Source organism: Rutilus rutilus (genome assembly GCF_951802725.1).
Source record: "Rutilus rutilus genome assembly, chromosome: 1".
NCBI classification, from domain to species: Eukaryota; Metazoa; Chordata; class Actinopteri; order Cypriniformes; family Leuciscidae; genus Rutilus; species Rutilus rutilus.
Window position 1 is genome coordinate 54829027 of NC_140209.1, and position 15625 is coordinate 54844651.

Sequence of the window (15625 nt, forward strand, 5' to 3'; positions counted from 1 at the left end):
CACACACACACACACACACACACACACACACATGCGCATGCTCAAAGAGCAGGGGGCGCCAAGAGCAACATGCTTCATTTACAGATTCACTGAATCTTCTCTGGTCCAGCGAGAAAACACAGACAAGTTTGTGTCACTATCTGGGCTACTCCGTGCCCTCTCACTCTCATTCTCTCACACACTATCAGTTGCTGCGTCCAAATTCGCATCCATCCAAAATATTATCCAAAATTAGAATTAGTTTGTCTCAGAATGTTCTTCTTCTTTAAAAAAAAAAAAGATTTGATTTATTTATTATTATGATAGGATAGAAAAGCGAGGTGGGAGAGAGAGAGAGAGAGAGAGGGGGGACAGGACCGGGAAAGGTCCGTGAACCGGGACTCGAACTCAGGTCGCCCGAATCGCAACGGCACTATTTGTCGGCACGCTGCCCGTGAGGCTATTGGCACAGACAAATCACAGTATGTTGAAATAAAGGTACGTTCACACCATGTCAAAGATTCTGGCCAAATTCGGAGCTCGGCCCTCCCCCCGGACAGCACGCTTTACTCCCTCTAATTATATGTAAGTGTGAACTCGTGAAATGTATTTCCGTAAGGCTATGCAGAGTTGTAGACACAGTCACGCCGCATTGTTTACAAACAGCAGCCGCCTTTTACAGTTCCTCCTGAACCAAAACAACAAGCTTATGCTGCGTTCACGCCATGTAGTAATTACGAGATGGCAACCTGTGGCATTCACGAGTAATTACGAGATGGCAACCTGTGGCATTCAACCCGAAGCTGTTCACGTCCTCAGACTCAGATTTATGTGTTTCTATGTCAACACTATCAACACCGAAATGAATCTGCAGCAGTCAGGTGGTACAAGTCCGAACTCTGCAAGTTGTTTACGTTCATTATTATTGTAATGTTATGTGCTTTGAGACATGAGGTAATTTAATGCCGTCTCTCGTGAAGCTTTGCAGACTGTGTGTGTTCATGTGTTTTGAAGGAGGTGTGGCTTTGGAGACGCTCTGAAGGGAGGGTGGGATTTTATGCTTTCAAAGCTAGCTTGCTATTGCTAGCCTCTCCGAAATTGCCTACCAACCTTTAAGCATAGGATATTGTACATCCAGTCAGTTCTTATTGCAAAATTAACCCGACAGGGTGATTAGGACCCCGACGTGAAGTCCTCCAGTTTTATTTTACAGTAAATACAGTCATTTTTTTATTCAACAGACAAGCAGAATTTAAATTAAACTAGAGAGAGTGTGTCTGCGCTGACACAAAATATGCTTTTGTTACAGTGTTCTTTTTTATTTGTGAAGCAACGGATTGAATATGTCCTCATGCGCCCCATAGAGAAAGACTGTATCCCATGGGAAAGCAACAGCTCACTGGTAAAAAGCCCTGAAGGCTCCGGATGTTGAGGGATGTGCATTGCATTACAACATCTGTCACACAGGAAACAGGTGTCTGTAAGCAATTTAAAGGTGTTGAAAGAGTAACAATGCTTACGGTATTATTAGAGATGAAAGAGCGAGTGAATATTCAGATGGAAGTGAGATGGAGTGAACAGGAAGTGTGAGTTGCATGTGACCATAACATATATTTTCCATAGATATGGAATGACTGGACAGTGGTATGCGCTTCCTGTCCTTGAGCCGGACAGAGAAAAAAAGACACTATGAGAGAGACGCCATAAACACAACAGTGATGCAGTGACGCAGGCTGTAATGTAAACACACACCCCATCCTGATGCTCATCAGAACACAGGTTAGTAAACACATCTACCCGTGTTTGTGGTCTGTGTAAACCAGCCTCCACTGCACCTGCATTAGTATTTTTATCATTTCCAGTAAAGATATCTAAACATCCTTATACATACATTTACATGAGAAGCAAAATGATGTACATAATAACCCTCGAAACAATATATCTTGAGTTAACGGCTCTCTGGAATTCTTGATTCTGATTGGTCAGTTGCAGCATTGTGCTGTATTAAATTTTTTTGTAAGTATAATAATGATAACTTCTACTGTTGTCTATGGCGGCATACCAGTCCTATGTTCAGGTCTCTCGTACAGTCTCTCTTTTCATTAAAGCAGGGCCGTAATCACCCTAAGTGGTCTAACAGATCGTCAGTGTCAAAATTATGGCCAATCAGATCAAAGAAGGCGGGGCTTACTATTCACTGAAGACGAATTCCAATGCAGCGCTTTAGATTTTACGGTGTAATATTTAGGAATGCATAATAAGATGTAAGTTGTTGAACATTTGATGTTTGATAACTGTTTTCGATAGATATGTGCAACGACTTACAGTAACATACAGTGATTCAAATTACTCAACTTGTTTTCAATGGAATTTCATCCTTTTGTATTGATATGCTATCGTTTACATGATCCATGTCATTCATAACTAAATGTAGCGAGACAAGAAACATTTTGGCAGATTAGACATACAAATAAGAGTGAATGTGTGCACTTCACAACTAAGCTAAGGTATAATTAAATAATTAAAGGCTATTTAAGGGAATAAAGAAAAATATACAATTAGACCAAGAATTTATTTGACCATTCTTAATTATTTTTCTTTATTCCCTTAAATACCCTTTAATTATTTAATTTCTTTAAATGAAAAGACACAAAGAGCTGCATGACAGAGAAGACATGTTACACGGAAGCTAAGTATGGACTTGTTAATAGATACACAGACACGCTGCTGTGAGCATGTAAGTTATGCTGCTGCTGCATGAATAGACATACATATATCCCATAGCAGATCTAGGCAGGTGGAGCTGGGGGAGGTGGATGGGTTCAGAGGAACTCTGGACTAGCTTACAGCAAACAATGAACCAGGCTATTTAAATGTTGAGCAAGCAATCTCATTGGCTGCAGAATTAGCTAATCAGCATATGTGATAATGGTGGGATTGTTGAAAATTACATGTAAAGGACTTATCAGCTTGTGCCATCTAGAGTTTCATGACTGAACTAGATATATCCCTCACTTTACTTCCATACGGGGCAGTGCTCTTCTTTTCTACTGTTGCTCGGTGGAACTCATTAGCTTACAGTGCGTAAGTTATTAAATGTATTAATAATTTACAGGAGTAAAAATGAATGTGCAATAGTTTGATATGTCCAAAAATTCACCATTGTGAACAAAGAACAAAGTAATGCTGCTGTGTAAGATGGATGACTGCCGGATGTGGGATTCGGACTGACACTGCTAGAATAGAGAGCAGATGTCTCCGTCTAGCAGTGTTTTAGGCTGGCACAGAATAAAGTCTGACTGTCAGCATAAAGTCTGGTCCTCTTTGCAGTACTTTCTAACTGCCCACTTAAACAGGAAGAGACTGTCTGTCCCACAGGTAAAACAACCAATGACAGTTCATTTTGTCCTTGTGTGCAATTTATACTGAAATTCTTTTCTTATTATTTCTTTAAACAGGATAAATGTACCTGAAAAGATGAATTGCATAATGTTATAAGACTTGTTTTAGAGAAGTACATTTTCCTTACACTATTGGCCTTTTTTCTTGTTTTAATGGAATATAGATCACTTTAAAATGAAAATTCTGTCATCATTTAATTTGTTTCAAACCTGTATGAATTTCTTTCTTCTGCTGAACAAAAAAGAAGATATTTTGAAGAATGTCAGTAACAAAAACAGTTGATGGACCCCATTGACTTCCATAGTATTTTTTTTCCTACAGTGTGAGTCAATGGGGTCCATCAACTGTCTGGTTACCGACATTCTTCAAAATATCTTCCTTTGTGTTCAGCAGAAGAAAGAAATTCAAACAGGTTTGAAACAACTTGAGGGTGAGTAAATGATGACAGAATGTTCATTTTGAAGTGAACTATTCCTTTAAGCACAAACTAGAATTTTCAGTCTGTCCTTCACACAAGTCTTCTGACTTCAGAAGACTTGGAATGTAGCTCATGCATTGTATAGAATTTTATTGTTGCTTTTTTTTGGTCCTTTTCAGAGCTTGTCAGTGTCCTATCATTATATCATTATACAGTTTCATTCTACAGAAAAGGCAGCGTGAACTTTTTCAGAATTTCTCCTTTTGTGAAGAAGGAAAATCATTCAAATTTGAAGTAAATGATAGAAGGTTTTGATTTCCATGTGAGCTATTCCTTCAAATGGGAACACCACTATCTCATAGTGGGGATCAGCATCCAAAACCCAACATATGCTGGTCTTTTCAGAAGGGTAACGTTTCACACACACAGCTGTCCGCTCCGGGGAGACTGATGGATACCAGTTTGTTCTTTGCTTTTATGAGATTCTGATGCAAACTGAATTGTAGTACAAAGTGTAACTGAAGTCTAATGGCTAATAACTGCTCAGAATCAAAGAGGACTCCCAGCATTTAAGGACGGGGAAACATAATTCCTTTTATTCTCTGTTCCCGGGCCTGTGGTTGGAAAAGGCTTCTGGTAGAAGACCGTCCTTGTCTCTAGGGTCGGGGTGGAACATGTGAAAGACGATACCCACACGCAAACTTCAGCACTAACCAGACTCAAGAGAACAAAAGTCCAATAACAACACAAGAACGCCAGTCTCAGAAACACACACAAGCACACACCATAGCGTGCACTTAGACACAGTGAATCCTGTCACACATTGAAATGATTGTGGCTTTATTAAAAAAAAAAACGCACACATTATGGGGACTGCCAAAGTAAAGTAACTGCAAAACTTAATAACTTAGAAATTACGGACGAGGAATAATTCACACAAAAATAAACATTTCACTACTTATTCACCCTTTAGTAATTTTAGGGTGCACTTACAATACGTGACATCAATTTACTACAAAACGAATTATTTTGCATTTTTCACATACATACAACAGTGGTGTCAAAACGATCCCCATTCACGTGGATCTGCGAAAACGTTAATTTTTTTTTATTCATTCCAGGGCAGTAGTTCACTTTACATCACTTTGTAAAGAAACACTACGCGCCTATGGACTGGAAACCGTAATACACATGCACATGACGTCACTGTTTTGCACATTCACGTTTTTGTAGTTTACACGGAGATAATAACAATATCGTTTTTAAACCCATTTTCAAAAGTTTTCAGGCCCTGAGAATGCATGTAAATTAATGGTGAAAATGCTCAAAAAGTTTTTAGTTTTTAGTTGAAAACTGTGTCGTGTAAATGGGCCCTTAGCCCCCGTTTTTTTTATTTTTATATATAAGATCGTTTTGGCAAGCTGTTTTCTAAATCAAACAAAATGATTTTTTTCCGGATTTTGTTCAATATGACGTCACATCAGTTCATTCCTCGATTTTGTCTGAAGTGTATCTCTAAAACCGTCGGGCCTCCCACACTGGCTCTCACGTAAAGCAACCTGAGATCTCTGTGAAACTCTATAATAAAGAATTAGATTAAACACAATCTCTCCTTTTCTCTCCCCCTCATCTGCTCATTTACTGATGTTTCTAAATCTAATACTTTCTAGGCCTCCGTCCCAAAGGGCCTATCAGCTTTAAGAAAGAGCAGACATGATACTGTCTGCGTGGCTGGATATTGCCATTTTGATGGAAGGAACCATGTGATTTTAGCATAGCTTTGATATTCTCCAATAACTCAAGAGAATGACTTAGCAGCTTCCCTGAAGCTGTTGATAAACCGATAAGATGTTTGTGAGGGGGGAAATGAGAGAAGATAAACATGGATGTATTTTCGCACGGAAGTTTGAACAGCTCATTCCCTCTTTTTGTGCACAAATGATTCATACTTAAGTTGTTTATATGTATCATTCCCGAGTTAATGCACATGTAGGAACACAACAACTTAAGCTCCGACTGTGTGTGCGTGTGTGTGTACATCCAGTCCTCCCAGAACTCAAAGGAAGCGTGTCTTATTTCTGTGGTGTTCCTCTGAGACAGAGCTTTGTCAGCTTTTGTGACAGCCATTAATAAACAAAAAACCAGTCTGTGTGCTACATCTTGCATGCATAACAACATGTTGTACACATTATTTAAGAAGTTTATAAGTTTGGCAATGCTCTAAGAGGATTGACAGTTGTCTTACATGTGGGACACTTTTTGATTTTGCCCAATAAAATATGTTTTGTTTGAAACATTTGGCTTGAAGAAAGGAAAAGCATAAGAAACAATTATATATTTCTTAATAAATTGCTACCATTTGAAAATGGTAATCCACTCAAATAAAAGTAGTGAAGTTATATTCATTAAACTGTGATAAAGCAAAACTGATTTGATCTTTTTGTCACACTTTATGTTAGGTGTCTTTAAGTACTATGTACTTACATCAAAAAGTAATAGTTATGAACAAAATTGTGTTCATGTTTGTATTGTTAAACACTTTTGCTGCTATTGAGGTGGGAAACGGGTATGGTTAGGTTAGGTTTCAATGTAGCAATGTCTGATACACAATGATGAAGTGACGTTTCTCTCATAGTCACTGCAGGCAGAAAACAAAAGAATAGGAAGTATCATCAGCAAAACTTCAAATTGCTCCGTGATTTACTGCAGAGCAAGAACTGAACGCAATCAAATATTAGTGTCACTGTTGATGATGGATCTGGTGAAGAAGCTGTCAGCGATCAAAATATTGATTTTGAAGATGTTGAAAATGATAGTTTTGAGAATATGTTTGAGATTGCGAATATGATCCAGATGCTGAATGTACAGGGAAATGAGCTCTGATGAGGACAGTGATGATGATGGTATAAAACATCTGCTCAAACTGAATCCGTCCCAGCTCCAAAAGGAAGCTCCAAAATATATTTTTTTTATTATTCTGTAATTGTTACTCTAATATCAGGAGAGTTTTATATTATCGCAACAGTTAGCGATCCATCCGTGTTAGATATAGATCCAGTATGGTAAAGACCAACCAGATCTCACGGCAATTCGTACGAAATTTACGAGGCGGCTAATTCGTACAAATTCATACGACCTCACTTGTACAAATTCGTATGATTTTTGCCAAATTGTACATATTTTATGAGTTGCCCAATTCGTATGAATTCGTACGAATTACCTACCCCTGACCCCACCCCATAAACCTACCCATCACTGGGGTTTAGACAAATCGTACGAATTCGTACGAGTGAGGTCGTATGAATTTGTACGAATTAGCCACCTTTTACTCACGTATGAATTTGTACGAATTGGTTGTGAGAAAGCATTGTAAAAACCGCAATATGTAATAATGATTGTTGAAAGATTCATGCATTTAAGGATTAAAACTTAATAAGGTCCAGGATGTCTGCCAATGGGAACATTAATCACCATAATGAACCACATCAAAACACAAAACTTATTAACATTATTATCCCACAATGGAGCACAAAATGACTCTTTTTTTCAGTGATTTGTCAGAACTCGTTTTTTACCTTTCAATTATAACACTTTATTTACAGTGTTGTTACATGTTACATACTTACTGTAATAATAGCAGTATATTATGCATAATTACAACCTTAAACCAAACTCTAACCCTATAGTAAATACATGTTGTTAATTAATACTGCTTAGTACTTGAAGCATTGTAGCAAGGACACCTTAAAATGAAGTGCAACCAAAAAAGCTGAATATTTCGTTAACAGTTGGTAATAAATCACAGTTAAATATTTTAAAATCCTGGCAATATTGTTGTAAAACAGTGTGTGAAAATTCACTTTGACTTGTTGACAGTGACAGTGAAAGTCTTGTAAGTAATATTGAAAGTCTATCCAGTAAGAACGAGAGAGAAAGTGAGACAGTGAACGAGTGGAATGATTTATCACACCAGCCGCTTCTTCCCAGGATTGACAGCACTCCCTCCCTTTCAACGTCCCCTTGTTTATCTGGAGTTTTCTTTTCCCCAGCTGATCTGCACTGGATCACTGCCTGTCACTGTATAAACCGAGCTTTTGTTTAGCTAACCGTTCTCATATCCCTCTCATAGCTGTGGCTGGGAGGAATTCTCAGGTAATCCTTTTTTATTTTCAGGAAGTATGCAGGTGAGCACATGCGAGGAGCGCGATCTCCAACCGTGTCTGGGCAGGCCTGCAATCCCGTCACACACCTGTGGAAAACAAGTCATTCCAAATTATCCCTCTGCCTTCCTGGTGAACCATAGAACTGTATAATTACAGGCACTGTCAGGTGGCAGTATTGTCCCACTGTATTTGTCTGTCACGCTCATGGATGGATGGATGGAAAAATGGCAAGAGCTTCCAAAACTGCAAGCCCTAATCTGATCGATTTCTCTGAGTCAGGGTGCACAGGTTTTAAAATATGGGTTTACTTCATTGTGTTTAAAAAATATTTCAAAAGGCACTAAGAAACAAGTAGGGCTGCATGGGCCATGTATAGAATTTTAAAAATATATATTCACAATGATATTGCTGGCGATATAAAATTAAGCAAAATTGTGAATATAACATGGGATTTTAATGTGCTTGAATATTTCTAGTTTTAAAACTAATAAAGAGAAATTTTTATGTTTCTAGAGCATCAAATCATCATATTATAATGATTTCTGATGGATCATGTGACACTGAAGACTGGAGTAATGATGCTGAAAATTCAGCTTTGATCACAGGAATAAATTACATTTTATAATAAATTTCACAATATTACTGTTTTACTGTATTTTTTTATTGAATAAATGCAGCTTTGCTGAGCATAAGATACCACTTTCAAAAAAAAGTTTTTTTTTATAGTTTTCCAAATTATATAATATGAGAAAAAAAACATAAATAAAAACATAAATACATATATAATATAACATCAATATATTTAAAAAAATGTAAAATTTTATCAAAAGTCAAAAAAAAAAAAGTAATATTATTGTTATAATTTTTTAGTTTCTTCCCAGCCCTACACTGTAAAAAGTGATCAGTAGACTTAACTTTAAAAAGAGTGAGGAATCCTGTTGCCTTACAATCATTAAATAAATAAACTTCATGTGTAATTGAAGAAAATATTAAGTTATGTGAAATTGTCAAGTTCAGGTTTCCTTCTTTTAAAGTTAAGTCACCTGATCACTTTTTACAGTGTAGGACCTCATTTATAAAATGTGGTGTAACACTTTATCGTGTGACGTAGTTACACGTTACTGCATGTACTTACTAATAACAGTAAATTAAGCATAATTAATAACTAACCCTAAACCAAACCCTAACCATAACTCTATAGTAAGTACATGTATTTAATTAATATTACTCAGCACTTATTTGAGTAAGTACAATGTAACTACGTCACCTTAAAATAAAGGGTTACACTTTATTTAAAGGTGTCATTGTTACAGTGTAATTATATATTTAAGTACTGAGTAATAATAATTAACAACATGTACTTACTACAGGGTTAGGGTAGGATTAGGATTTGGTTGAGGGTTAATTGCATGTAATTATGCATAATTTACTCTTATTACTATGGTAAGAACATGTAACCTATGTAACAAGGACACTGTAAAATAAAGTGTTACCAAATATTGCATAGAAACCGTCCTATATTTGATCTTACGATAATTTCTCAAGTGTGTGTACATGTGATTCAGAGAATTAACAAACGCACAAAAAGCATGTGTACGACTCTCTTCCAGAAATCTATAAATTGCAAATGATCTTTAAGTTGTGCGCATCTGACTGGTTTCAGATCTCCGCCTTGTAAACGCCGCATAATTAATGTCGTTACCATATAAAAGAGCAGCAGTCAACGTCCAAATCCTTTACTTGATAATGGCGAGCGACAAGAATTGCATATACCTGCAGTTCTCCGACTCTCAAAGACCGTTTTTAGAAATATGAACGTTGTCATGGATTTTAACGTACGCTAGATCAAATCTGTGCATGTGCATGTTTTATAATCGAGGCCTCTAGTATGAACAGGGTATCATTCAGTTTTGTTTTCATGATTTATTTCTATTAAAATACAGAACTTTCTCATTGTGAACAGACGAACAGTTGAAACAGTTGGACTACTTACATTACTACAGTCTACACATGTTCTACTAAGTGTTGTCTGTACAACTTTTCATGTAGACAGCTGTGCTATTATTTGAAGGTACCATTTCATTGCATGCTGGTATATGTATGAATGGTTTCAGATACACCACTGAAAGAAGTGAACTGTGGAACATGTCAGCCTTTTCTTGTGTTATTGGTCAGTTCTTGGCAAGAATAATCTAGGCTAGACTTATTTGCCAATAGTCAAAAGTCTGGCTCTGCGAGACAAATCAATAGGCCGATCAATGTAAAATCAATGTACCCTGGAAATCCAGAGTTCTCGCGAGAGCACAAGTTGAATTTGCTCAGTGAGTTTACTCTGGCGTCGAGTAATGATGCTCATTAAACATGCCCTTGTATCCGAGCTGCACCAATCACATCGGGTTATCTGATATAGGCGAGCTAAACAGATGTCGACAGCGCTGCGACGTCGAAGTCATTAGTAAACATTGCAAGATGGCTATGGATGAACACCAGTTGTTTGAAACGGCTTTGGCCGCTACAATAAACGAGTTAGACTTGGCTTTTTATCTAAAAGAGGAACAGAAGACGGCGCTCGAATCGTTCCTTTGTAAGAAGTGCGTTTTTGCTGTTTTGCTGACCGGATACGGCAAGAGTCATTACCAGTTAGCTCTGCTGGTTGCTAAGCGTATGGGGCTTGTTGTGATTGGTCGTAGTGTTATCCAATTGCGTGCAGTGAGATTTTCAAATGCACGCTTGGTACCGCCCCTCGAGCTGGCCGATTTTCATTAGAGCTGGATTTCCAGGCTAAAATCAATGTGTATTTCCCTTCAGAAAGGGCCAGCTGAACAGCAGTGAAACACTTTTCTAAGACGACCATTTACAGCGGCCTCTAATGGCGTTCTGGAGCCTGTAAGTGCTCGTATAAACTTTACAACCTTTTTCTTTACTCGTTTAGTGACATATGACACAAACCATTTTACAGAGTTGCTATCATTTGAGCTGTCTCCAGTAGTGCGCGCACGCACACACACACACACACACACACACACACATAAACAGCCCCGGGTTGATGATAACAGCTGTAATGACTGTGTCCACACCCATGTGGAGTTGGGCCAGTCCTTGAAGTCGTTCCAGCTGTTTGTGGAGAAAGGCTGCAATCTTTCAGCCTCATGTCATAGTGCAGCACAGCATTCTCACATCTACATCAGTGTCACCTGCAATAACAACAGCACAGCCTTTCCTCTGAGCAGACATTAATAATGAGACGAGGAACAATGCATTCCCTTTATTTATATCAAATTACTGTCGCTGAAGTAAAACATTAGAGTGTGACTGTGTGAGAGATATTACTACGTTTTTAGGACTGGCGAGGAGCCAATGTACAAACAGGTTTTTCTTTAATTTACTACTTCAGTAATTAGTGGTTGAAAAACAAATAGTGTAGTTTAATACAATGTTTTATACAATTTGGATTTAAACATAATACTTGAGTAAATTTTGTGTAAAAAATTAACAAAAAAGAATTACAGTATGAGAGATTTTACTCCATTTTTAGGATTGGCGGGGATCCAGTGGACATGTAGATGTACCATCCATACATACATACATCCATCCACACATCCCTCGATCTATCCCTCCCTCCCTCCCTCCCTCCCTCTCTCATCCCTCCCTCCCTCTATCCATCCATCCATCCATCCATCCCTCCATCTATCCATCCATCCCACCCTCCTTCCCTCCCTCCATCTATCCATCCATCCATCCCACCCTCCCTCCCTCCCTCCATCTATCCATACATCCCACCCTCCCTCCCTCCCTCCATCTATACATACATCCCTCCATCTATCCCTCCCTCCATCCCACCCTCCCTCCCTCCATCTATCCCTCCCTCCATCCATCCATCCCACCCTCCCTCCCTACATCTATCCATCCCTCCCTACATCTATCCACCCTAGTGAAAAAAAGTATACTTTATTGTATTTGCAAATTATACTGCAGCATTGTACATTGCAAATATACTAACAAAATCTTTACTATCTTTAAATATAATAAATTAGCATTATGCTTTTACCTGTTTTCACAATGCAAATTTTAACACACTTATAACAAATAATTGTACTTTAGTATATTTTTTACACACTTTAGTATAAGTGTATTTATTTGCACTTTATTAAACATATATTTTAGGTATATTTTAACTGTGTGCTGGAAATGATCATTGTAACAATGCATTGATAGTATACTTTTAAAATACTTTATAGTATACAATAGTATTTTGTACAACGTGTAGCTAAGTTTTATTTGTCTAATAATGTACATTTGTTATTGAAGACAAAGTATGCAATTTGTAGTATTTGGAATGAGCCAAAGGTATTAATGAGTCTATACTTTTTACTCAAACATATCACTCCATGATAGCCTCGCCGACGTGCTTCAGGAGACCCGAGTTCGAGTCCCGGAACGTGGACCTTTCCTGATCCCTCTTTCTCTCTCACTTCCTGTCTAGTTACTGTCCTATCCTAATAAAAGGCGAAAATGCCAAAAAAATAAATCTTTAAAAATAAAAATAAAATGATTATATAAATACACTTATGGTATATTGCTTGTATATTTCGAAGACACTCGTAATGAATTTGTAATGTACTTGTAACACATTTAAAGTACACTTTATTTTCACTAATCAAGCATGTCATTTGTCCCTACACAGGCATATACTTAAAGTATACTACTTGAAGTGTGTCCAATTTAGTACACAAAAGTTATGCTTTACTACAATTTAATTACAACTAAAATATACTTAGTACAAAATTAGTTGTTTAAAAATAGCACACTTCAAGTTAACTAATCATTAACACACTTGAACTGATAATTAGTCTGGCTGCAAGTATACTTAGCATATTTTGTTTTTCACCAGAACATCCCTCCCTCCATCCATCCATCCATCCATCCATCCCTTCCTTCCTTCCTCCCTTCCTCCCTCCGTCCAAATAAGAAAATCATGCAAATCTGCTCTACACTTGCAGGCATAATCTCACAAGCCAAACTTTTGACCGCTGGCATAAAGCCTGGCAGGAATTGTAGCTTATTCTGCAACAAAGTGGAAGCTCATTTAAATTCTCTCCATTCTCTTCTGTAGACAACACTGAAGGGAAAACAGTGTGTTGACTTTGGTCAGAGTTTCCCTCCATCCAGAAGTAATGAATATTTCAGACACACACATCTGAAAACAAAGCAGAATATCCTAATTTTACAGAAAATAACTGCGATTGTTTGACGTTCATTTTCTTTCATTTTAAATTGTACTCAAAACTCTGTAAAATAACAAACAATATCTGTATGTAAAAAAAATTATGTGAAATTATAAATATAATCTGTTATTAAACATTAACAAAACAGTTAAATGATAAAAAGGCTGAATGACTGGCAGCCCAGTCATTCAAAACCCTGTAACATTAAAGTAAAACACTGTTATTTTACAGGTATTTCCTGAATTATCACGATCATATACCTTCATTGTAAATCGTAAAGAAAATCGTTAAAAAAAAAAGAAAGGTCAAATGACCGGCAGCTACAGCTGCCTAACAAAAAACATAAAATTAAAGTAAAATATGCTAATTTAAATAAAGTGAAAAAAACTTTAACAGAAATTTGATGTCACCATGATGGAGATCAGTGTTTGCTTTAGTTGGGCTCATGACCCTTGAGTTGATAACATTAGTTTTTCCCTGGCTGCTTTAACTGTGTTTTTGATACACATTTGTTATGGCAATAAATGCAAGAGAAACTGTCATCAGGTGATGTTGGATGCTTTATGGTGATGTTATAGTCATCATATGGTGGCCTGAATCACTGATATTACTTTGAGACAAATCTCTGAATATATTAGTATACATAATATATAGAGAGAGAATTTAATGTTATATATAGAGTATACTTAATGTCACAATTTTTCATATGATGATATTGTGGCATCAGTATTATGACAATCTGATGTTCTGAAATTACAAAAATATATATTATACAGAAAATTTTTTGAGCTGTTTTTTTTAGGAGTATAGAGACATCAAGAATCAACATATGAATCTCAACAATGGTGACAATCAACAAAGCTTTTTTGTAACTTTAGAAGCTTGTTTTGTGACGAGTTTAGAGTTTTTTGTGACCATTTTTGTGATTTATACGCTGATTCTTGATGTCTGTGTGAGTCTATATGATCCTGTCAAAACATTTTCTGTATAATGACTTCATAAAAGCTTTCAGAGTATCACAGCACAGCAGGATTTTCTGCAGAAGAATTGGCATGAAAAATTAACAACTAATATGTAATGACTTAATCAGATATTAGACTACAGGTGGTATCAATAACTCAGGCCACTACATGATGACTATCATCACTAAAAGTGACCAACATCATCTGATTTGAGTTTCTCTTGGCTTCCTACCATAACAAATATGTGTCAGAGACACACAGTTAGCAGCCAGAGAAAAACTAATGTTAAAAACCGAAGGGTCAAGAGCCCATCTAAAGCAAACACTGATCACCAAAATCAATCACTCTTTCTGTAAAACATTAAACAAGTTCAGGTAGTTAAAACACTGTTTGCAAATCTCATGCACTCTTTTTTTCAAAACTCTAAACACATTCTCTCTCACTAAAACACATTTTGCACTGTGATGCACTTATGTTTCAAAATGCTAAACACAGGTAGGCGAAAGTTAACACAGGTAAGCGAATCGTTTACACACAACGACTCGAAATTGTTCACACTTATTTCTAATGATGTGACCAAACCAACTGTACATTATACAAGTCAGTTCAGAGTCCCAAAATTTACTCAAAATTTTGCACTGAATGTTGAGACCAACAATGGATGGAAACAATATAAGAGGGAGAGGAGGTGAACAAGGAGGAAGAGGATGAGGACGAGGAAGAGCAAGGTGTGGAGAATGTTGCCATTTTTCTGGAACTGCATACGTAGTGTCTAACGAATGATCTGTAGTGTTTATAATATTTACTGAGTTTGTATTTGAGCACAGATAAAAGGGTTTTGAGGCAATTTTGCCAGAAGAGTCAGAGGTTCTGTGAATGTGTTTTGAAAATTTGGTTCTGTGTTTAAAGTTTTGAGAAAGTGAGTGATGGTTTCAAGAAATGTGTTTTAGCAATTCAGAAAAACTGTATTGTGCCCCTTTCTGGAACTAAAAACAGCCATCTTCCATTCAGTAATGAACAATAAGCCTTTCATGAAATGCATTTGCCTTTTGTTGTGTAGTCTTAAACACTTTATATAGTTGTAGGGTGCAGCAGTTAGCAAAAGGTTAGTTTAAAAATGTATTTTTTATAATTGTTAGTATTCTGCTTTCTGAATGGCGCATGTTTGCATTACTGGTAACAACATGCTTAACTGTGCTGTTTTTCCATCTGTATAATATTAAAGTATTAGGTTTGTTAGATATATTGTTTGGAGCCAGGTATTATTTTTGTGTAAAAAAAAAAAAAAAAAAAAAAAAAAATTGTGAAAAAAAATAAATAATAATAATAAATAAATAAAACAATGTCATTAGAAATATACTTATTCCAACCAGAAGCTAATTTGAGCATCCAGAATTTCTGCATCTCTCATTTTGGCCTTGAGTCTGTTGCTTCATGTGGGTTTTCACTTTCAGTGTGGACAGAAACAGTGCTGCT